The following is a 25,958-nucleotide window of genomic DNA, read 5'->3' as shown; positions in this document are numbered from 1 at the left end:
ATTCTTGTCCATTAAAAATAGGATTGACAACAACAGCTTATTTCACAGGATCCTCTAACTGGAGGTCATTAAATCCAATGACTTCTTGATTGGCTCTGAATTAAGAACCAAAAGATGAAAGACTCCACATTTCCCACCTCTAATCTTATGAGCCAGTCAACCAAAATCCTGGGCTTTATTGTCAAGCATCATATTATGTGGAGCAACATAACAAACCCCTAACCAGATCAAGCTCACTCAAGCTACAGCATAACAGCATCAAGATTAGTAACTTCCAGGCTAGTGACCACAAGCCACAAAGAGCTAAGATTTCTCTAGTTTTGGAAAAATCTGAAAATATCTAGCCACCAAGAGAAACAGTAATGGCACAGCTGGCAAGTACTTACTGAAACTTGGGACTCAATCGTATTTTATTTTGCTTTCATTCCCCAGTTCTCATTATGTCTCCAGCCCTTATCCTCTTCAATAAACATACCTTAATGAAAGACTTCAAGAAAAAAAAGTTACTAGAAAACATGTAAAGAAATATTGTTTAATACATAAGTGGTAATTAAAATGTGAGCATGCCCTGAGGGCAGAAAATGGATACTGTTAGGGAATTTCAAAGCTAATAAATACAGCAATATAAATACACCATTAAATTGCATTGTAACCAACAAACAGACATATGAATTATTGAGCCATACATAAACTTTAGGACCTGACTGCAGAAAAGGCCAAAAGCAACCAGAAAGGGTCCAAATTAATTGAGCAAGTAATAGGACCCAGGAGGGTAAAAGGTTTAAAAATGGAAGAGCTGAAGCACTGAAGTATGTTCTCAAGAGCAGAGGGCCACAAGGAGAGTGGGAGCAGAAGAGAAACAGTGCAAGAGTCCAGAGGTTTTTCTGCTAACTGCACATCTTGTGGTTCAGATCTGAACACTGACGCCAGTTTGATTCTGAAGAGGGACTATGCTTCCAGAAGTGCAGCTGCAGAAACAAAATGGGATTCTGTTTGAAATGTAATTATAACACTATCTACGTACCTTTCTTCAAAGTCTACCGTGAGCTTCCCCTTCTGATCCTGATGGAGAATCAGGGACCAGATTTACCCTCTCAACTTAAATAACTATAAGAAACAGACTAAATATATGAAATGGTAGTTTCTAGATGTTGGACGACAGGAAGCCCTGGTCAATGATGACCAAGTGAAGGAAAACAAACCAGGTGGGTTCCACCTCGATTGCTCATTTTTACTGACTTGAGAGGGTTTCTAGGCCATAAGGAAGAGAGGAACCCAAACAGAGCCTAGCTTTCCCCAGGAGTTGAGTAGATAGAGCTGTCTAAGAACGGAGCTAAGGTGGCTAGAATTCACAGCACACAGTAGCAGAGAGGGGATCGCCGCTCAGCCTCTCTGCCTGGGAGAACTACAGGCGGTTTCTCTGTGTCTTCCATGGACAGCTGGCTAGGCCATGTGTGTGAGGAAATCACTGAGGTCGGAAAAAGACTACTGACAAGAAGCAATCCATAGGGCTCGCACACGTCTGAAAATTGTTCCATTTGTCCTCTGCCCCCACCGCCAGAGTAAAAAACCTTATAATACACAGAATAAACAGGGCATTGGGCAGAGCACTCATAAGGCTAATGACTCAGTAGGGAGAAAAAGTTATCCCTAAAAGTCACTCCACTTAGTAAATTTTTAAAATAAGCCTACAGGATCAAACTCCTTCCAAGTCATTTACATGTACCCAGAACAAAGTATAAGCATATTTAAAAGACTCAGCTCCCATTTGACAAAATCCAGCATCCGTTACTGATGAAAACGCTTCAAAGTATAGGGATAGAGGGAACATTCCTGAACTTCATAAAATCTATCTATGAAAGACCCACAGCAAATATCATCCTCAATGGGAAAAAGCTTGCAGCCTTCCCGTTGAGATCAGGAACACAACAAGGATGCCCACTCTCACCACTCTTGTTCAACAAAGTATGAGAAGTTCTAGCAACGGCAATCAGACAACAAAGAGAAATAAAAGGTATCCAAATTGGCAAGGAAGAAGTCAAACTCTCTCTCTTCACAGATGACATGATTCTTTATATGGAAAACCCCAAAGACTCCACCTCCAAACTACTAGAACTCATACAGCAATTCAGTAACGTGGCAGGATACAAAGTCAATGTACAGAAATCAGTGGCTTTCTTATACACTAACAATGAAAATACAGAAAGGGAAATTAGAGAATCGATTCCATTTACTATAGCACCAAGAACCATAAGATACCTGGGAATAAATCTAACCAAAGAGGTAAAGGACCTGTACTCGAGGAACTACAGAACACTCATGAAAGAAATTGAAGAAGACACAAAAAGATGGAAGACTGTTCCATGCTCTTGGATTGGAAGAATAAACATTGTTAAAATATCTATACTGCCTACAGCAATCTATACTTTTAATGCCATTCCGATCAAAATTCCACCAGTATTTTTCAAAGAGCTGGAGGAAATAATCCTAAAATTTGTATGGAGGGGCACCTGGGTGGCTCAGTGGGTTAAGCCGCTGCCTTCGGCTCAGGTCATGATCTCAGGGTCCTAGGATCGAGTCCCGCATGGGGCTCTCTGCTCAGCAGGGAGCCTGCTTTCCTCTCTCTTTCTCTCTCTCTCTGCCTACCTCTCTGCCTACTTGTGATCTCTCTGTCAAATAAATAAATAAAATCTTTAAAAAAAATTTTTGTATGGAATCAGAAGAGACCCCAAATTGCTAAGGAAATGTTGAAAAACAAAAACAAAACTGGCGGCATCACGTTACCCGATTTCAAGCTTTACTACAAAGCTGTGATCACCAAGACAGCGTGGTACTGGCATAAAAACAGACACATAGACCAGTGGAATAGAGTGGAGAGCCCAGATATGGACCCTCAACTCTATGGTGAAATAATCTTCGACAAAACAGGAAAAAATATTCAATGGAAAAAAGACAGTCTCTTCAATAAATGGTGCTGGGAAAACTGGACAGCGATATGTAGAAGAATGAAACTTGACCATTCTCTTACACCGTACACAAAGATAAACTCGAAATGGGTAAAAGACCTCAACATGAGACAGGAATCTATCAGAATCCTAGAGGAGAACATAGGCAGTAACCTCTTCGATATCAGCCACAGCAACTTCTTTCAAGATATGTTTTTTTATTTTTTTTATTTTTTTTTTACGATTTCATTTTATTTATTTTTTTCAGCGTAACAGTATTCATTCTTTTTGCACAACACCCAGTGCTCCATGCAAAACGTGCCCTCCCCATTACCCACCACCTGTTCCCCCAACCTCCCACCCCTGACCCTTCAAAACCCTCAGGTTGCCCCAACCTCCCACCCCTGACCCTTCAAAACCCTCAGGTTGTTTTTCAGAGTCCATAGTCTCTTATGGTTCGCCTCCCCTCCCCAATGTCCATAGCCCGCTCCCCCTCTCCCAATCCCACCTCCCCCCAGCAACCCCCAGTTTGTTTCTCCAAAGGCCAAGGAAACAAAAGCAAAAATGAACTTTTGGGACTTCATCAAGATCAAAAGTTTCTGCACAACAAAGGAAACAGTCAACAAAACAAAAAGGCAACCCACGGAATGGGAGAAGATATTTGCAAATGACAGTACAGACAAAAGGTTGATACCCAGGATCTGTAAAGAACTTCTCAAACTCAACACACACAAAACAGACAATCATATCAAAAAATGGGCAGAAGATATGAACAGACACTTCTCCAACGAAGACATACAAATGGCTATCAGACACATGAAAAAATGTTCATCATCACTAGCCATCAGGGAGATTCAAATTAAAACAACCTTGAGATACCACCTGACACCAGTTAGAATGGCCAAAATTAGCAAGACAGGAAACAACGTATGTTGGAGAGGATGTGGAGAAAGTGGAACCCTCTTACACTGTTGGTGGGAATGCAAGTTAGTGAAGCCACTTTGGAGAACAGTGTGGAGACTCCTGAAGAAATTAAGAATAGAGCTTCCCTATGACCCTGCAATTGCACTGCTGGGTATTTACCCCAAAGATACAGATGTAGTGAAAAGAAGGGCCATCTGTACCCCAATGTTTATTGCAGCAATGGCTACGGTCGCCAAACTGTGGAAAGAACCAAGATGCCCTTCAATGGATGAATGGATAAGGAAGATGTGGTCCATATACACAATGGAGTATTATGCCTCCATCAGAAAGGATGAATACCCAACTTTTGTAGCAACATGGATGGGACTGGAAGAGATTATACTGAGCGAAATAAGTCAAGCAGAGAGAGTCAAGTATCATATGGTCTCACTTATTTGTGGAGAATAACAAATAATATGGAGGACATGGGGAGATGGAGAGGAGAGGGAGTTGAGGGAAACTGGAAGGGGAGATGAACCATGAGAGACTATGGACTCTGAAAAACAACCAGAGGGTTTTGAAGGGGCGGGGGGGGTGGGAGGTTGAGGAATCAGGTGGTGGGTAATAGGGAGGGCACGTACTGCATGGAGCACTGGGTGTGATGCCAAAACAATGAACACTGTTATGCTGTAAATAAACAAATAAACGAATTAAAAAAAAAAAAAGACTCAGCTCCCAACGAGATAAAATCCACGGTAACTGACATCCAATGAAAACCCACCAAGCATGCAAAGAAGCATAGTGAGGAGAAAAACAATGCGTAGAAACAGATTCATAAATGACACAGATGATGGGACAGTGGACAAAAATATTAAAACAGATACTATATTCGATATATCAAGGAAGAGCAGGGTCTCTCAGCACTGCTGACTGACTTTAGGAGCCAGGTAACTCTTTGTTGAGGGACTGGTCCTCTGCATTATGGGAGATTTAGCAGCATCCCTGCCCATCCCCCGCTCGATTCCCAGTAGCATTCTCCAAGCCCTTCATGACAAGCGTCTTAAGACATTGTCATAAGTCTCCTCGAGGGCAAAATTACCTCCGGTTGAAAACCATTAAGGTAGAGGAAGTCACGAGCAATTAGGGAGAGACATGCATAACATCTACTTAAAATTTCTGTAGATGAAAAATACAATGAGATGAAGAATAAACTGGATAAAATAAACAGCGGATTAGAGGAAAAAACTTAGTAAACCTGAATCTAAAGCAATAGAAACTCTCCAAAATGAAACACAGCGAGTCTACCATGGAGTATAGTTATTTAACGTAGTAGCTGTTCCATGGGGGGAGTTAGCATATCAGCCACGGGGCTGTTGTGGTCAACCAGTCCCATGAAAAAGGATGGTAGGGTGAAAAGAGCAGTAGTGATGGTAGGAAACTAACACAGCAACTACTTCCGCTGGTAGTAATGCAGCAGTATACGGACCAGCTAGCATTGCGTTTTTTATACCAGACACTTGGCTAAGTACTTTATATTCATTTTTTCATTTAATATTCACAGCAATCCTGAGAGGAAGAAAGTACCAGCCCTTTTTACAGGGTAGGAAGCTGAATTTCAACTACTTTAATAGTAAAGATCACAAGATCATACAACCACACAAGTACTAATGGTAAAGGAGGAATTTGAACCTCAATCGATTGTACTCTAGAGCTCTGTGCTTCTAACCACTGGGCTTCCTGATATAGAATGACTGATTGAAAGGAAGACATTTGAGAGATAATTCAAAGAAGAATCAAAGTGGAATTTGATGACTGACTTGGACATAGAAGAAAGAAAATACAGCAAATGGAGAGTATATTATCCAAGAATAGCAGAAGGGACAAAAATATGAATAAAGCCGGATACATCTACAGCCCATAGAGCATTAGAGCTGGAGGGAATATGAAAGATAATCTCTTCCAGACACGGATGCACACACGTGCACGCATGCACACACGCACGCACTTTTAAACAGCCAAATAAATACAGATCTAGAGACTTTGCTTTTCTTCCTTACATTTGTTGAGTGTTTTAAATGACTTGTTTAGTTTTCCAAGCTAGTTCGAGGCTATGCCAAAACTTAAACTCTAATGGTTGTGCTCTTTCTACTTCGACACCTTGTTTCTCCTGATAAATATATAAACACGCCTACCCCATGCCGAGCACATGGCAGATTCTTAATAAATATTATATTTTCTATTAATAGCCAATTAAGCCATTCAAACAACTTGTGCATACAGACACGGTATTACGGCATGGGGGGCAGATCCGCTTTGAAACTGCCTCAGCTTTTTCTTCACGGAATAATCTTATTTACTATCAAATGATGTAGCCAAGTCACAGTGACGGGGGAAAGAACAGATGTTTTAAAGATTATTTCCCTCACATAGTGTGTTCTCGAAACCCTTTCATGCTGGAATGCCTAACACCCGAGCAGAATGGGAACAGAACAACCATCTTCACATAGACAGCATTACCCGTGTTTACAATCCTTCACACAGGAGGGATCAGCTGATGAAGGCAGCCGTTCTGAAGGTACAATTATAGGAGGATGACGAAAACCAGGTAAACCGTGCTCCGCAGGACCCTGTATTAGTCAGACCCCATATCAGCACCCACACCAAAATGCTGGCCTTAATCCCCGTATCCCCACATTCACTGTGCCTGGTTAGAGATGGCTTTCTCTGCATGAGATGTGACATGATTTGCCTTTAAAGAGCCTCTCCATCGCCCTTGGCACTAACATTTCCTAATGTTTATGTTTTTGAGAGGAGAGTGTTGGTGATAAAGCTCTCGGTCACACGGAGGTGCCTTTTTGCTCTGGCAGTTCACAAGACATCCAGTTTTATTTAATGGCTTAACTGCTTCATAATTGCTCATATTCAGCTGCTCCTAAGCCTGAATGATCTCAGCTTTTAATATGCCTTGTCTAATTTTTAGCCACATCAATCTATACAAATAGCTCATCACTACTCTGAAATGCTAATGCTTGTCACATATTTCAATCGCCTCTATAAGACCTTGTTCCTGTGTTCATAAATCTTGTTAACATTTCAGGACCTTTATTTTCTTGTCCAATGATTCAAAGATACAGATACATACATATATATATATGGCTTATCTTCCCCAAGGATTCAATACTTTTAAAATACGAAATAAAAAAAGATAAGTGACTTATTTTTCACTAAATCTAAATAACACTATTTGTAATTATTTGTAGCATTTTACACCTTCTGCCTCCTTTCCCTAGTTCTTCACATACTTTTCTTACCTCCTCTTCTTGTTTGTAAACATCTTGGGATAAACCAAGGAGACAACAACTCAGGGGAGGGGAGCAGAGGCCACTCTGCTATCTGAGTAAGAGCTGAAAAGTAGGCATAGTTAGCCACAGTGAGGACTGGTCCAGTACTCCCACTTTCTGTAGGAGAACAGCAAGCTAGCCATCAGTTACTACCTGATGGCGACCCATTTCATCAGAATACTATTTTCTTCAGGAAGTTAAGTAATCATCATCAGAAAGGGTCAGGGCAATAACAAGAAAGCATTTCTTGTTATTGAGTCTGAGGATTCCATTGTAAAATACCCCACAACAGGGTATATTGGCTCTCGGTGGAGATCCACAAATGTCCTCTAAGTGACTGATACTGTATTTCTATCTTATCTGATAAGTAGATGCTGATATATTAGTCTCTCCAATTAGATCGAGATCTCCTCCAAGATAGAGGCTATTTCTTAAAAGTAACCTCTATATTTGTATGTCCTGTTTATGGTGTATTACCCCCACTAAAATATAAACTCTGAGAATCCAGAAATTCTGTGGGTCCTTTTCACAACAGCACACCAAGCCCTGGAATAGGGTGCATAGTTGGGACTCAGTGTGCTAAAGAAATGAGTGAAACCAAGCTAGTACCAATGTAAGAATAAACTATTTGCCAGTAAGACCATATGGTCCTTGGGTCTAAAGGGAGATTTTTATAACTGATTAAAATAGTGGGTGTCTATTTTTAAAACCAATAAAGTTCCCCTACAATAAATGACTGTTACAGTGGTCCTATATTCCCTAGGCTACAAGTGCTAGACGTGGCAGCCCTGACCGGCACACCATCCCTATCCCTCTTCCAACTCCACACACCCCAGGTACCCAGGCTCAGGAAGAAAGCAGAACACCAATAGCCCAAGGAACACTCTCACAGCAGCTGAAGGGCTTCCAGGGCCCTTCCAAAGCACCGAGATTGCTCGTTGGAAGGGTAACCATTGGGCTCCATCTCTCAGCTCTCCTCTTCCTTATGCCCTAGTCTAAAAGCTGAGAATACACAGGGTTTCTCTTTCTTTCCACTAACTTAATAGCATACAGCACCACAGATTGAACATTCAGTGTTTATTTCAATTCCTACATGTAAATATCCATTTTCCTCAAAGCCAATGTCATTACCTTCAAGGGCATAATCAACCACAGGATTAACTGTTTCAGGTGTATCGACTAGAATTCACCATTACCCAAGCACTATAAAATCATTCACAGGTCATGGTCTTCCCTGAGAGCCGGAAAATAAGGTACTTGACATAATTCTTAACTGCATTGACTGGACCTTCCACAAATGTTCCAATACAAGAATTGTTCTTTCTTCCTTCTGAAGTACTTATTACCCTTAATAACACCTGTTATGACTGACGCCTTTAGCAAAAAGAATGTTAGCTTAAAATTGTATGTTGTTAGTTATAATTTGCCTGCTGGGAAAAATGTTGCCTAAGTAATAAATACATTTTATTAATAGAAAGTAGGTCAGAATAAAAAAAAAGTTCACTCACCAACTACCTTTCTTCTCTTTCCCCTAATTTGTGCTACTTTCCAAAAGCTGCAGGTGCTCCCAGGAATGACTGTAGCAGCTGGAGCAGGTTTCTCCTTACAAGACTTGCCATAGGAAAAATACTTGGATCAGTCAAATTGGTCTCTTGTGTTCTGGCCTCCCTTTCTGCAACAATTTAGCCTCTCCCCACTTTTGTGAATGTCATATGGCATCATGATCTGTAAACTCGATAATGGTGGGGCACCTAGGTGGCTCAGTAGGGTAAGCGTCTGCCTTTGGCTCAGGCCGTGATCTCTGGGTTCTGGGATCAAGCCTGGAGTCAGGTTTTTTGCTCAGCAGGTAGTCTATTTCTTCCTCTCCCTTTGCCCTTCCTCCCTCCTAGTAGCACCCCACCCCCGCCCTTTCTCTTTCTCTTTCTCTGAAAGTAATAAATAAAATCTTTTAAAAAATTCATCTGTGAGGGGCACCTGGGTGGCTCAGTGGGTTTAGCCGCTGCCTTCGGCTCAGGTCATGATCTTAGGGTCCTGGAATCGAGTCCCGCATCGGGCTCTCTGCTCAGCAAGGGGCCTGCTTCCCTCTCTCTCTCTCTCTCTGCCTGCCTCTCTGCCTACTTGTGATCTCTTTCTGTCAAGTAAATAAATAAAATCTTAAAAAAAAATTCATCTGTGATAAAACATCAAAAGACTACCCTGTCGCCTTGCTCAGGGGTATTTGTGTTTCAAAGAAGGTGTAGGGAGGAAAGGGCAATATTTAAAATAAAGCAATGAGTTTCTAAAGGAATTTCAAGTCTTTTCCATTTACTAATAATATCCAACTCTGTGCAGATCTCAGAGATTTATTGTTTTTTTTTTTTTTCATTTATTCAGTTAGTGGCTAAATATTTATTGAGAGCTTATTATGTGCCAGTCCTAAGCAAGTGCTAGACATCCTCTAATATGGCAGACCTAGTTACTGACCTCACAGAATTTACAATATACAATTCTCTAGATCTTGTTTCACAGAAGAACACTGAATGCTGATTCAGCATGTTAGCCAACACACTTCAAATACCCTTTATTTCTATGGAGACCCCAAACTCCTGGAAGTTTCCATCACAATTTTAGCTAAAAAGCATTACCTAGTTCTGGTATCTGTCAAGTCTTTCATTTATTTCCAGCCTCTATGACTAAAAAGATGATCTGCCAGAAGGTGTTCCAAAGCTTTTCTCTGAAACGCTTCAAGGTCAGCTTCAAATTTACAAACTGGGAAGACCCCTTGGTAGTTTCTACGTAAAATGATCCTTGAAGTAAAAGTAGCAGCTGTCTTCAAAAAGGAAAGTCGTTCAGTACTTTAGAAAGTGAGACACCCCATGTTCCAGCAACCCATCACAGAAATGAGTGTGAGACCAACTGACCCAGGGCTTAAGAGAACACGAGCAATACCAACCATCTGGAAAAGGCAATCAGTACCCATAAGTAGAAGAATAATTTCTCCAGATGTTTACACCCCTCCTCCATTCTGATTGTCAGCATCTGTGCCTTGCCCCTGGATACATCCATTTTCATCATTTCTCTTTAATGGTCATATAGATTCTTTCCGTTTCTACTCATACCATGAATTTTTTTTTTCTATTGTGTTCAGCCTTGTCAAATTAAACGTGGATAGGGCATCTTGATCCCTAGGAGACGGGGAAAAGGGACAATTTTTGTCATTGAAACCCAAAGTTTGTCACCAAAATATGATGGAATTTATTAAAGAAGCCAGTGATAGGCAGAAGACTCATTCCTATATGATCTGAAGATTACCAGTAAAACTTTCAGTGGTGATACAGGAGCACTGTGGATGGCAATAGTGGTCAAAAGGCCAGTGAACCGAAGCTGTGGTGGTAGCAAAGGAAAAGGATGTCATTTTGGAGCAAACACCATTCGTAAATTTGGGGATGACTGAATTAAATTAGTAGGCTGCAAAGAAACTTATTTCTGGAGACAATTTTCAGGGCTGCTCTAGCAGACTTTGAAGACCAGGAATTAGAGATACTTTTAAAAACTGTTTGATCTATATATAGGGAAAAGAAGCTATATAAAGGAAAAGGAAGTAACATACTCGGCTGGTTCTATGTGAAGTAGAGCAAAGTCTTTTCTAGTAATTTTTTGCATGTGGAGCCATGCCATAGTTACTTTAAAATGACTAAGGTTAATCGTTGGAGCATCCAAACAATACTATAAGAATTCTGATAGTTATAAGTAAATAGTTAATAGGATGTTTGGGAAATAAATTTAGACAGGTGTACAAATCTTAATGATAATTTTAAAAAAAGACAATGGTGGCAGAAAAAAATGTAGATAATAATAGAGATTTTAAATTTTCCTCTGGATTTAAGGAAAAAAAAAATCCACATCTAAATTTGACCTACAACTGTGGTCTTCACTTACGTATTTCAAGTGGGCATCATCCATCTTCTGTGTTAAGATTTTATGATTACTTAAAGTATATAATCTTTCTTCACTATCATCCCTAACTTCTCTCTTGCAAAGAGGGAGACAGGCCATTTTCATTACATGAAGGAAATTCCTCCATGCCCCACCCCTCACATACATATACATCTCCTTTCCCTACAACAACCCTTCTCTGCCATGAAGAAGAGGTAGGCCTTTTGCACTACACTGACCACATGTATCCTCAGGAATCACAGTCCAAGTGAGTAAGGGGTCAAGTAATTCATTTCTTTAGAATAGGGTTGTTAATTCACAGTCCTTGACCATGATATTTTCCCATCTCCAAGATCCAAACATTCTACTCTGTCTCCTCCATCAGGTAAATTCCAGCCCTATTTCAAGTTCCACCTCATCCACACATCTTCCCTGACCCATCCAAACAATTTAAACACTTTCTTCTCTCTGAGACACATGGCTCTCACAGTAAGGACAACACTGTCAGTAACACAATTTGAGGTAAAACCAACCAGAGTGACTCTCCTCAACCACAGACTGTGCAGGGTTTGATAGTGTCTATCCAGTACCTCAGAGTATGACTTTATTTAGAAATAGGGTTTTCCAGATATAATTAGTTAAAATGAGATCATACTGGATTAGGATGGGCCCTATTCCAAAGACTGGTGTCACTGAGATAGGCACAGATACGCAGAGGGAAGACAGCACAAAAAAACAGAGGCAGAGTTACTCTGCCACAAGCAAAGAAAGCCAAGGACTGCCACCAACCATCAGAAGCTAGAAGACGCAAGAACAGATTTTTCCAAAAACTATCTCACACTGGTCAGAATGGCTAAAATTAACAACTCAGGAAAAAACAGGTATAGGCAAGGATGCAATGAAAGGAGAACCTTCTTACGCTGTTGGTGGGAATGTAAACTGGTGCAGCCATTTGGAAAACAGTATGGAGGTTCCTCAAAAAGTTAAAAATAGAGCTACCCTATGACCTAGCAATTGCACTATTAGGTATTTACCCAAAGGATACATAGTGATTCAAAGGGGCACATGCACCCCAATGTTTGTAGCAGCAATGTCCACAATAACCAAAATGTGGAAAGAACCCAGTTGTTCATCAACAGAAGGACAGATAAAGAAGATGTCGTATATATAGACAATGGAATATTACTTGACCATCAAAAGAATGAAATCTTGCCATTTGCAACAATGTGGATGGAACTAGAGGGTATTATGCTAAATGAAATAAGTCAGCCATCAGCCAGAGAAAGATAAAGATCATAGGAGTTCACTCATACGTGGAATTTAAGAAAAAAAAAAACAGATGAACATAGGGTAAGGGAAGGAAAAGTAAGACAAAGACAAAGAGGAAGACAAACCATCAAAGACTCAACTCTAGGAAACAAACTGAAGGCTGCTGGAGGACAGATGGGTGAGGGGTGTGGGATAATAGGATGATAGGCATTAAAGAGGGCACTTGATGGAATGAGCACTGGGTCCTATATGCAACTGATGAATCACTAAATTCTACTTCTGAAACTAACAATATACTATATGTTAATTAAATTGAATTAAAATTTTTAAAAAAAAGAATGGATTTTTCCCTAGCCTTTGGAGAGAGCCTGGCCCTATTAACACTTTGATTTGAGACTCCTAAATCCAGAACTGCAATAGAATAAATTTCTGTTGTTTTAAGCAACCCATTTTTTTGGTAACTTGTTATAGCAAATCTAGGAAACTAATACATAGATCATATATTAGACTTGTATTTCTTCAGCTTTCACAGAGTTTGGGGTTTATGGCTGGTAATCAATAACCAATGCTTATTGACTAACAGGAAGACTCTTTATGATGATTGTAAAAGTCAGGGCAGCTGGTCTGTGCAGCCATAACTCAGAGCTGGTCTTTAAGTGCAAACAATGGACCATCTCAAGATACTTGCAAAGCATGAGAGTCCTGTTAGTGGTTTCCCAGTCTCAAGGATAGATTCAAGTCCAAGGAGTGGAGAAGAGCGCGGGTTTTATTAAGTTTCTTATTAGAGGAGGGGCATTACTACATCAAATATATTTTCTAATCAGAAGCATTTTCTCTTACCTACATGCTATTTGTTTGATTCCTCTCATAAACAGGAGTTATAGGGTTATAAGCAGAGGCAAAGATTCTCTTTAAGAATAATTTTGCTCCTACCCTTTGATATGCTAATTTGATCATTAACTTCCACAAACATATATAGTTTTCAAATTTTCCACATTTATTTGATCATGGATTACTTTGGGTTGGAGAGCATATCTAGGGAGTAGTATTTTGAGTTATACATTTTGCAAAGCTCACCTAGTTAAGAACTCTCGCCTCTTGTCCTGAGATTCTCCGGACTGAAAGCAACAGAAAAAAATGATTCGGAGTGGCTTTAACAATAAGAATTATTATTCATATTATATGTTCTTCATTAGGGGTCTGCAGGGATAGTTAATTCAGCAGAATAGAGTTGTCATCAGATGCCATGAACTTTAGTCTCTCCCTTTGCCTTTTTCGGCATGTTGTATGGTTCTCCTCATGACTGCAGCAGCACCAGCCATCACACCATATATGCCAACATCCTCTGGAAAAATCAAACATTCTTTTACCCCATGTGTCATTTTTAGTCAGAGAGGCAAATCTTTCCCAGAAGCCCCCTACCCAATTCCTCTTACATCTCATTGGTGAAAATTGTGCCAGACTTCCATGCTTCCTCCAACCACAGGCAAGGGGAATTGGGCCATCATGATTGGCTTAAATCACACAGGATCATGATTCATTCTCTAGGACTAGGAAGGAAGCCACCCAGGATGAATGAGTCACAATCCCGTGACAGCATAGAGGAGAATGAAACAAAACCATAGTCCTGCTATTGTCATAGAATTGTTGTCTGGCCCCTCAACAGCCATCTACCCCTTCTTCCATTACTAACAGAACCACCATTTTGTGCAGAACAGTGACGTGTTCCACCCCCATCATTTGAATCATGATTAGCTAAGCCATTGCTAGCAATCCCATTCATTTTTGCCCAGTACTAGCTTCCTCAGACTTGTCCTGTGAGTGGTACAGGACATGGTTCTAGTCAATGAGATATGAGGGAGCATCTTTTGGGGCCTTTTAATATACCCATATATCTATATATCTATTTTTCTATACATCTATTAATCTATCTACAGAGAAAGAGAGACAGAGACAGAGAGGGAATTTCCTTAAGCCATTTCTTCTTCCACCTGCTCCAATCCTGACTCCTCCTTTCTGTCTTTGAACATGACCTTGTTGCCAGGAGTTATGACAGCCACCTTATGGCCCTAAGGTAAACAGCACAAGAGCCAAATACCAACACATTGAGAATGACTGGGCAGAAAACTGACAGAGCTTGACTTATGGATGTCATCACTGAGCCACAGAATCTACCCTGGATGTCCATCTTCTGAACAGTCTTCATATAATACCTACTCACATCTGGATGAACCTCCCAGAACACAGAAAGCAGGACTCCAGAACCACTAACTCCTAGAGTGAAGATACTGTTTCAGCTGAAACTCCTAACCCCCACTCCTCAAGAAAAAAAAAAATGGGGGGGGGGGAGGAGGAGATATTGGTTTGGGGAATAGTATGCCAAAAGCAGTCAGAAAGGCGCCCATAAAGGCAGGTTTTCCTAGACCTTTGGCTCATCCTGCAGTTTGGAGGTGCATCAGGGATGCACTCACAGAGATGCCTCTGCACTCCCCATATTGTTCAGAGGGGCCACACAGAGTATTGGGAGGAATGCTTCTCTGCTGTGAAGAAAGGAGTGGGAGCCACGGGGAGATCATGGATGGGGTGAAGAGGCAAGCGTTTTCCTCATAATTCCCATGATAATCATTTTAACCGGATTTTGTCTGTACAAATCTATAAAGTAGAGGAAGTGACCCAACCAAGACCCTCAGCATTGGTTCAATAGCACCCACCTACCCTGACCTCCAGGATGGCCCTGGCAGCAAACCATTCTTTGGGGTACCTCCCATCATTCCCTTTCCCTAAACTCTTTCCAAATCTCCTACTCCTCTGTGACCACAGTTTTATAAGTACAGGCAAAGCACAAAAGCATGCTTGGAAAGAGGAACTGAAAATGTCAGTAATGAAATGACATGAGCTGGCAGGGCAGGCACATGCTCGGTGCTGTACCAGTAGCAAAGAGGAACTTAGCAAGCATGTAGATCAGTCGGCTCACTTTCCTCGGAGTATGCCTATACCTACATTCTAACCAACTATACAGAAACGACACCTTATACCTCCACTGTGCACTTTCATCATGTGTCATGGAAGTTTAAAACACTTGCATTTATTTGTGTACTGCATTAGTCCAAGAAATACATAGATGATTCATGGTTTCTGAAATTTTAAAATCTGAATTCAGGTCAAATGAAGGAGGATAAGAAATATAAGGCAGAGTCAGAAATGGAAGATAAAAAGAAGAAAAATAAACAAGTTTTCTAACTAGAGCTCTCCCTATAGATTTCCTCATTCCACACCCTTCCCTAATCAGGGAGGGAACAGAGAAGTTAATCTTGCACCAGCATGAAAATCCCTATTTCTATCATTCTTTCCATTGCTTTTCTCAAGGGACTCCTTGTTTTCATTTCAACACCAAACTGTCAAACTGAAAGGTAAGAGAATTTTAATCATAAATTATTTGCACGGAAGCACATCAAGAATTTGCCACAAAAATATATATTTCTTAAAACATAAAAAATATTGTTTTTTGCACTTTATAACTCTTTGATTATATATCAGCGATATCTCTTAGGCTCATAATAGACCCACAGACTTGAAACGGTTTCTCAGGCGTGACCATGTCATTCTACACTGGGGTTTCCAATAAGGGGATAAAAAAGACTGACAAATATTCAGCCAAAAATATCAACCAGGGGGCGCCTGGGTGGCTCAGTGGGTTAAGCCGCTGCCTTCGGCTCAGGTCATGATCTCAGGGTCCTGGGATCGAGTCCCGCATCGGGCTCTCCGTTTGGCGGGGAGCCTGCTTCCCTCTCTCTCTTTCTCTCTGCCCGCCTCTCTGTCTACTTGTGATCTCTCTCTGTCAAATAAATAAATAAAATCTTTAAAAAAAAAATATCAACCAGAAACACAATTTTTCTGATAAAGGAGGTTTCTGTTTTATTTAATCACTGAGGTCTTGTGGGTACAAATCATTTCTCCCACATCCTCAAGGAGGGGTGCAGGCAGGGGGAAGAGGGAAGGAAGTTCCCCATCTCTAAGGCTTCAGGTACTTCCTCCAGCTCTACCTTCCAGAACTCCCTTCCCAACTTCCTGCTCCTCACTGGTTTCTATTCTGCATCATATGGCCTTTGATCTCCATCTCCTCTCAGTTCCTAGAAATGGAAATTTCAGTTTAGACTGAACATCAGATCCTCATCTGGACAAGCTTTTGGAGCTCCCCTGGTTCTACACTTCAGACAACCAGTGAGCCAATCCCACCTACCCAATGTTCCCCACCATACCGGTCCTAGGAGCCAGGTCAAGCTCCTTGAACCTAAAGAGGGATCAAAAATTAGTAAAAATGAGTTCTGTCAGCTTCTGCCTTGACAGGTAAGCAAAAGGAAGCAAATGGAGACTGAACATAAACTGGCATGGATATATGATCAGATCACCAGATCTACTTTGGAAAATCCTGTGTTTTACCTAGAAATAGCACTGTCCAAGAGCCAAAGACCTCTAAATGGCTGAGACCCTGATCAAACTAGCTCAATTCTCTAAAGTCCATGATGAAAATATTTGGACCACTCAGTCCCTGAAATCCCTTTCAGATCTAAAATTCCATGGGTAGATAAAATGAGTGGATAGGGAAGCACAGGTGTATAAACTTTCTAGTAATAAATGTTCCTTAAACAATACAAGAAACTGGGGGAGCCTTCAAAGAGGCACCAAGCAGGCAAAACTCAGGACAGCTGCGTTCTCTTTGGTTTTTCCATTTCTCTTCAAGAAAAGAAGGCAAAGATTTGGTTTTTAGGCAGGCTGATTAGCAAGGAGGAGAAAATCAAAGGTACTTATTACAGGATTCTTAGCTCCAGCCATTTTCCTAGTTCAGTGAATGTTAAATGGTGATGAGGAAGGTAGATTTGAAGCATTGTAATCTGATTCTTTTAAAGTTCTAGAGGCTTTGGTTCAAAAAGAACATATTACCAACTTGCATCCCATTTGGAGTATCAAAATATTAAATTTTAAAAGGCCCAAACTTAAAGTATGTACAATAAAATAAACAACAATCCCCTGGGCTCTATTCAAGTACAGCAAAGAATACATATTTTGTCTTAATTTAATCACATTCTCAGTAGGAAAAGAAGTACAACAAGCATATAAACGCCTGGATTTACCCTGCTAAAGTAAGGAGCACATCCAGAAAGCAAGGCTTGTCCTTGACAAATTCTGTCTTCCACTTCCTTGACTTACACATCAAATTTCTGCTTCTCTCCAACTAGTTTTCATTTCCCAGAAGCCTTATTCTTAGCTGTCAGCTAAGCTAGTCTCTCTACAGATAATGGCTTTTAGCTGATATTGGTTTAAGGTGTTTCTTTTCCCAGGTGTATTTGCATATATAAGTGAAAGCTTTAAAATTATCAGCCTTAGGTCTAAGGAACTAATTATAATATGGGGGGAATAGAATGGAATTTAGGAAAGTGTCTTGGTGGAAAATTCTCTATTGGCCCACTCCACTTGTCAAAGCTCAAGGGAGAGTTGCAAATAAATATCAAGATACTTAAGCCAGAAACTGTCACCTGCTGGACTTTTACATTTGTTTTAGTTGCAAGTGACAAAAACACAATTCAAATCAGCTTGAGTAAATACAGCACTGTGCTTGTTCATGGCATTCAAGAAAGGAAGAAGAGTAAGACACAGCGATAGCAGGGCCGCTGTTGAACCTCTGGAATCACTGGAACTGGGGACTCAAGTATGCACCGCACTTCTACTCTAGTCCTCATTCCTGCCTCTCCGTCCATCCACTGTCTCCTCTCCCCCTGCAGAATGATTTTCTTTGAATTAGAGGATCCACGACCTCCGAGAGTGGCTAAGTTGTACATCTTATAGATTTAATCCCTAAAAAGAGGCCCTCAAGCTCTCTCTGGACACTGGTCCCTCCAAGGAAAGGACTCTTTAGCCCACTTTGAGTCAGCCTTGGACCATCATTTGGGTCCAGAGGGAGGACTGCTGGGATTGGCCCACTTTCCATGGTAGACCTGCCAGGAAGCCTGGGAACATGAAAGGATGCTAAGGTGTTTATCCTATGTTAACTATGAGGATGGAGGGAAGGGGTGGGTATAGGGGCAATTTTTAGTAAAGAGATCCTGGCAGACAATCCCACATGCCAGAAGTCCTCTACACCTGGCAACGGCACAGTGCTGCTCCAAGCCCCAGTATCACACATTGGCAGAAAATCCTCACTCCTTCAATATAGGACACCACACGGTTGGGCTCCTTGGGGACTATAGAGAACACAGCCTTCTTAGGTTAAACTGTTGTAATATAGAGGCAGCAGCAAGATAATATCCAGGGGACACCCAAATAGGAGAAAGGGATTTGGTAGGTACTATACATTATACTGATATCCAATAGTCCACACCCACTAGTCTCTGGGAATTCCCAAAAAATAATTGAGGGTGGGAGCACCGGGAGCTTTGTGGAGACTGGAGTTTCTAGAACAGCAGTTCGATGTTAGAGCTAGCAATGTAAGAATTAATGCTGTCAGTGTAGAAAAGAAAGGGCACGGGGCGAGGAGCTTGGGCTCTGGAGCTACACCGCTTGGGTTCAAATTCTTGCTCCACTGTTTCCCAGCTGTAGGATCTTGGGAAAGTGGCTAGTGCCTCTGTGCGTCAGGTTTTTCATCTGTAAAAGGGGAATAATGATAGTACTTAAATCACATAGTCATTTTAAGGATTCGATTATATATGTGAAAGCACTTTTTAAAATTTTATTTCCCAAACAGATGTAGACAAAGACCTTCTGGAAACTAAAAACCTCTCCAGATCCAAAGAATAAGTCTCCAGTAGTAAAGTTACAGATATTAAGAGCATATTTCAGGGCAGAGAGTGCTACCTAATACTTGAGTCTACCCATTATACAGACACTACTCACTCTGATTTCAGGTTCCCTGTGCCAGATAAGAAGCAGGTATTTCTAACCCTTCCTCTCCTCTTATCTAAGAGTCTAGTCTCAAGTAGCTTTCTGATGGCTTCTACCAGGTTCCTCCAGGGTCCCAAAGATCAAAGAGCGGCAATATCCAGGTCAGCTGCACCACTCCTGCCCAGAGTCAGGGAAATGTCAGCTCAGATACAAAATGGAAAAGTGGACTCCTTTGAACTGTTGACTGAAGATAACCATTGGTTGTGAGTGCAGTGAGTGTTTTTCTTTCTCTCTCTCTTAAAAGGAAGTTGCTAAACTTGTTACTGGAAAGAGTCAGATTCCTTAGATTGTTCCATATGCCCAAATCTGACAGTTACACTGGCACACTTTGATTCCCCATTTCAAAAACGTGTGTGGAGACACAACTGAGCGACTTCCATGTCACATCCTGTTCTCTCAATCCAGCTTTTGACATTTGCAGAGTACTCTTCCAAGGGAATAAACGAGCGCAGATAGAACTCAGTCTTTTCCCTTTAAGCCATCTCTTCCTTTAACATATTCTTCATCAAAGATGCACTAGAAAACACTGTCTAGTGCGTAGAGAAGGTGTAATTTTTCAGTTTCTCACTGAGACGCAGGTTGGCAAATAGGTTAATTTTAACTTCACAGATTGCAAGGTGTGTGAATAGAACAGCTATATCAAGAACAAAATAGAGCTGAGAAGAAAGAGCTGCTCTGAACCACCAAGCTGTTTCATCCCTAAGGTCAGAAAGGGCATTAGGGGCTATTGCATGAACTACTACAATGGCACTGGGGTGAGGAGTTTCAACAATGTGCACCCTTTGGTTCTTATCAGGAACAGAGGCAGGAGTGGAGCATGAAGGCAAGAAAGGGAAACCCGATTTTTTCATAGATAATAATTGTAACTAACATTGGTTAAGTGCTTACTGTATGCCAGGCACCAGACTAAGAATGTAACACACAGGATCTCATGACAATTTCAGCCTCCTATTGTAGTTGGAGGAGCTAGGGCTCAGAGAAGTTAAATAATTGGTTGAAATCACAGAGCTGATAAGTAGTGTCGGTGAGATTCGCACCAAGGTCTCTCTGGGTTCAGAGCCCAACCCCGTTTCTCTCTCCTGGCTTTTGCCATAAACTCAGTGATAAAAGATCAATTGCTGGCAATGCTCGGTTGCCTGGGGCCTCTCACATGGTTTATGGACTACCCAGTCTTACCATTTTCTTCCCAGCACCCATCGTTAGAACCTCTCTTAGAACAGCAAGCCCATGGTTGTGGCGGGTGAGGGGGTGCGCGGAGGGCAGGGGAAAGAGGAAAAAAAAACACTGATTGACCTGACAACCTGGTACCAAACCCATGGAGGAAATAATTAAAACCAATGGGTAGACTGAGATTTAAGGATTATCTGCATGTTTCGGTTATCAAAAGTATTCACTGTTCTTCATAAACCTGCATAATCAACTTGGCTCCAAAGCAGTTTTGTTTGCTTTGCCCTTTTACCCACCTAATTAGCCTAGACAAAAACTTCACCTCTGATTTTAGATGAACAAAGTCATTCTATATGAAACATAACTGGTTCTGCAAGTCACACAACAGCAAGGGCCCACCCTTAGATTAAATACAATTTAAGGCCAGTAATGAACAAGGTCATTAAGTTATTTTAAGGTCTCCTACTCCCACTGCCTATCCAACCAGAGTGTGCTTATTCATTTTCAAATGCCAAAAAAGTCCAAAGGAAGATATTATGTTCCTCTTAATAGTGAGTGGAACGTAAAGGGTGTAGCTTCAGTAAAAGTGACTTGGGTTCAGAGTTATGTCATTCCCTGGGTATAGACACTCGTCTCAATGACAGAAAATACACACACACACACACACACACACACACACACACACATACTCGAACAAATGTGTTTTCAATGATACTATATTGAATTAAGTAAAACTTTGTTAAAGACTTTGTTTAAAAAACTGGGTATTAACCTCAGGATATTCAATGGCTGCCCTGGGGACGGCAGGCAGCATGCTGTTCCTGCTGGGTTTGGGGCCAGACAGACAGAGCTGGGGCAGCATGGAGTGCTGATGTTTGTAACTTTGTATATGAAATAAACATTTCTCCTTGGAGGCCTTCTCAGGCTTTGGAAAAGAGTGCTCCCTTTTACATCTTTTGGACAAATTTCCCCCTCTTGAATGAAATATGTCTATTCCCAGAGGTCACAGCAGACCCCCATTGATAAACAGACACCGGTGGAGCCTGCCGGCTGCACACTCACACCCAGGTCCTCCACTTCTCCCTGGAGCCCAGGGAGACCCTATTTCCCACCCTCCTCTGCAGTTAGATATGGCCATTGGGAGATGGAAAGAAGTGAGTTGGGGGAAATCAGAGGGGGAGACAAGCCATGAGAAACAAAGCCAAGGGTTTTGGAGGGGAGAGGGATAGGGGGTTAGGTGAGCCTGGTGGTGGGTATTAAGGAGGGCACGTATTGCATGGAGCATTGGGTGTTGTGCATAAACAATGTATTTTGGAACACTGAAAAAAAAAATAAATTAAGTTAAAAAAAAAAAAAGACATGACCATGGGGCAGTGAAATGTGAGCAGAAGAGATGCATACCACTTCCGGACCTGGCCCACCAAAGCCTTCCATATGTGCTCCTCTGCACTTGTCCCCTACCAGCTGTGCACTTGGAAGCACCTAAAGATGGCACAGCCTCTGTCGGCCCAGGCCCTACATGACTTCATGGAAGACGGCCACCCTTCTGGTTTGTTCACTTGCCCAGTATCATTATACAAGCAAGAAATATACTTCTATGCTGTCTTAGCCATAATATATTTTCGGGTCTATTCTTCTGGCAATCCACCTATCCTACCTAAGACAGATATATTTTTCAGCCAAAAATCAACTCCAAATTTGTTAAAATCATTTCAGTTCGACTGACCTCCTGGGTATTACTCAGCAGAAGCATTAACCACCTATGGATAAGTTCTGTTATTTACCTAGAAGCCCAGCTACACAGAGTAGCTTGACTCTGAATCAACATCTATAAATCAGAACGTGTGCCCTTGAGACTTTTCACATAAGACTCGTTTTGAAACAACTGATGGTTTTCTTTCAGGGAACCTTGACACATGCAAAGTAGCCTTCTTAATTCACCCGCCAGGAGTTTTCTAGTGACACCTCTGTTGCAGCCTATGTGGAGAAGGAATACTTAGATCTTTGAAGTGGCCCCCAGGAATCTCACAATGAATTTCTGTGTTGCCATATAATAACTGTTTGAGTAAGATTATTTTATTTACACACATTATGCATCAATTCCCATCGCAACTGAAGACATGAAAAGGATACTCCGTGTTTTGAACAGCGTAAAGACCAAGTCGAAAACAAGGCGCATACAACCCGCGTAAGGTAGAGGCTGTTTTCTTCAATATTCCACGCAATTACTCTGAAGTATTTTTTAAGTGGTTTCAAAAAAACGTTTTCAAATGATTTTTAAAATCTGCATAAATAGTATGCTTAAATTATCTGTTAAAGTATGCAAATTGGGTTTTTTACATACAAGAATATCAATCTCCCCTTCCTCATTCTTCCCTCCCCTTTACTGAAAAACAAGTATTTTGATGAAATAATTTGATTTCTTAGTTTCTGACCTCACAGATTGTTGGAACAGGAAATCAGAAACGGACCTGAGCATAGGGCAGTCCTAGAAATTGGGGAGGGAGTAAGGAAGAAGATAAAAGAGAAGTGTGAGGGGAAGAAAAGGTTATCTAAGCTTAAAAAAAAAGGGGGGGAAGGATAGTGCCATGCTCACACAATTGGGGAACGGGATTAGAAGGGGGAGCTGAGGGTGTGCCCCAGCTAGTTGTGCAGTGACTGAAAGGAAGATGAGTCAGCTTGAAACAGTTCAGTAATGACACCAGTACACTAAGATTTTGTTGACCTAGGAATTATAAATTCACTTACTTTTTATTTTTTTTAGAGTACTTTTACTTTAAATGCTCAAATCATATTAGTACTCATACAAATGAAGTTCTCCACCTAAACCCTGCAAAGTGCTCCCTCCACATTTTTGATGGAGCCTCGGAAGGAGTGAATCCTACGTGCTTAGAAGCAACTGTCTGCTAGTCACCAACGCATGTCGTATCTGGTTAATGTCCACTACCTTATCCCAAGAAGACTCTTGGTTGCCGTTGGTAACAGAGCCCTTACAAAATCACCAAACAGCTCCTGGGTGGGAAACTGGGGGCATTACTGGTTATCGTAAAATGAAAAAGCCAAATGAATGGCCTAGGGCTGGTCATCCACCTGCCCTCTCGTCCAAATGTAGCTCATGTTAATCACTGGCCAAATTAAGTAACCCTTTGGTGATACGTTCTCTCCACACTTCAGTTCTTCCTCTGTTTCCTCTAATCTTGATTTCTTTATAAACATGTCTTGAAGGCAAAAGGAATCTGATCTCAAAATGGATTCCTGTTTTGGTTTTTGAGGTCTGCCAGTAATTTGTACCATCTAAGGACATCAGAAGCAGCTATTTTGACCATAACCAGATGGCTGCAGCTTCCCAAATTATCTGTATCTTCAGTGTAACATTTTTTTCCCATTTGTTTTATGGAACTTTTTGTGAGTCTATTGGTATCTTTTATTTCAGCAATGAAAATTCCCCCAAGGAACATCTTTTCAGCCTTCCTCTCAGCTTTTTCCTAATAGTTGTAAATTGTGAGGTTCAAATATGAATTGAATAATCTGTTCAACTTTATAATGCTGCAAAGAAACATTAGTAACTTCCTGGTAGGCCATACAAATTTATACAGAAAAATTAGTCTGGTTCCAACGCTAAATGTCTCATTCACCGTCCCTCCAACCCCCCAAAAACCAGACTCAAAAAAAAAAAAAAAAGAAAGAAAGAAAGGAATTTTGAAAAAATACTATAGACTTTGTGTATATCAAGTTTCATATATTATGTGAGAGGTGTGTGTGTGTGTGTGTGTGTGTGTGTGTGTATGTGTGTGTGTGAGAGAGAGTGTGTGTGTGTGTGTAAAACTTTAGAGAATTAAGCTTATACGAAAGACTAAATTTCAACTGAAATTGGGAAAAAAATGAAAAGAAGACCCTAAACTCTGATAATTGGATTTTATTTAGAGTTAGTAATAAGAATTGGCTTGATTAGGAAAGGATTTACATGGAAACATGAGAAAATTGTAATGACCATCACTAAACTGAAACTTAACTATGAGATTATGCAAGTGCTCTCTCTCTCCTTTCTGAGAGATACGCTCCTCTTTAGAAAGACGGCAAGCTCGATCCCTCTCTTTTCCTCACACAGGCCAAGGGTAGGAGATGAGGACCAAGAAGTCTGTATAAGACCAGCAGAACTATCTTTTGTACACATGCCAGTTCTTCAGCTGCATCTTTGTGCAGACTGGTGTTACTCTGACAACACAATGATAAATAATAATGTCTCTTTCAACATAGCCTGCCTTGTCAAAGGCTTCAACTGGCAGTTAAGTAGAAAACCAGACAGAAAAGGGAAGATGACTGTGAAGCAAGGAGGACAGCTAAGGTGAAGGAAGTTATGGTACAAGCAGAGAGGGTTGGGTATTCATTGGCATTTTTCTGCACCTGATTTACATTTCTTATGCAGTAGTCCTTAAGTTTGTGGGGGAAGATCCAACTTGGATTAAGAGACTGACCTGAGGAATGGCTCAAGGTCATTTCTTTAACCTCTCTGTGCCCTTGTTTATTTCCCAACCATAAATTAAGAAGAACAATTCCTTATGATTTTTCCAGGGCAACTCTGAGAGTTTGAGATGCTTTCCGTGTTGTACTGTCAGAATAGGATAGATTATGCCAAGGTTAAAAGAAAAAAATAAACAAAAATCTTTGGGTTTTAACATGATACAAGTTGATTACTTCACAAAGTCCATGGCAGACCTGGGCCACTCTCCAGGGTGGCTGTTCTCCAAGTCTCAATGTGGCATCCATGATGCTAGGATCCTGGGACTCTACCATCTCTCCACAAGTCCCCCTCCATGACAAGGGTGGCAGGAGAAAAGAGACTGGAAAGATCCATGGCACCGCCTCTCACAGCCTGTTGGCCAGAACTCATCATCTGACCTCTCTCAAGGGTGACAGGGAAGCAAGGAAGGTACAGTTTTCCCATGTTCCTAGAAGAATTAAGTGAGAACTAAAAGTCTCTTCTGCTGAGTCATGTGAGGAAACACATGAACTATATGTATAAAATGATTTAAATATTTTAGAAACCATAGATAACAGTGTGACGAATTAACAATAAACTGATAAGAACCTTAAAAAACAGAATCTTTGTGCACAAGAGTCAGCCATAGGCTAGGGCTGCTGAAGATAATTCTTGTATTTCCTTCACTCAGAGAACTTTCACTCTTGTTGCGAAGACAAGACATGCTTCAAAGAAATGAGGCAGGCAGACCCAGGACAAATAGCTCTGAGTTAGGAGCCAGAACACTTGGATTCTACTACGAGATCTGTCACTTACTAACTGCATCACCTTGGACAAGTACCCTAGTCCTTCTTGGGTTTCTCCTCTGAAAACCGGGTAAGAGCATCTGATTTATCTACCATACAGGGCTGTGGTGAGGACCAGTTGAAATGACCTCTGTGCCTGAGACCTGTGAATGACAACGTGTTCTCTACATACAAGCTATAACCACAGACTAAGACT

This window comes from Meles meles, chromosome 9, assembly GCF_922984935.1.
Source record: "Meles meles chromosome 9, mMelMel3.1 paternal haplotype, whole genome shotgun sequence".
Classification (NCBI taxonomy): Eukaryota; Metazoa; Chordata; class Mammalia; order Carnivora; family Mustelidae; genus Meles; species Meles meles.
The sequence above is the reverse complement of the archived record's forward strand: the minus strand, read 5'-3'. Positions refer to the sequence as shown.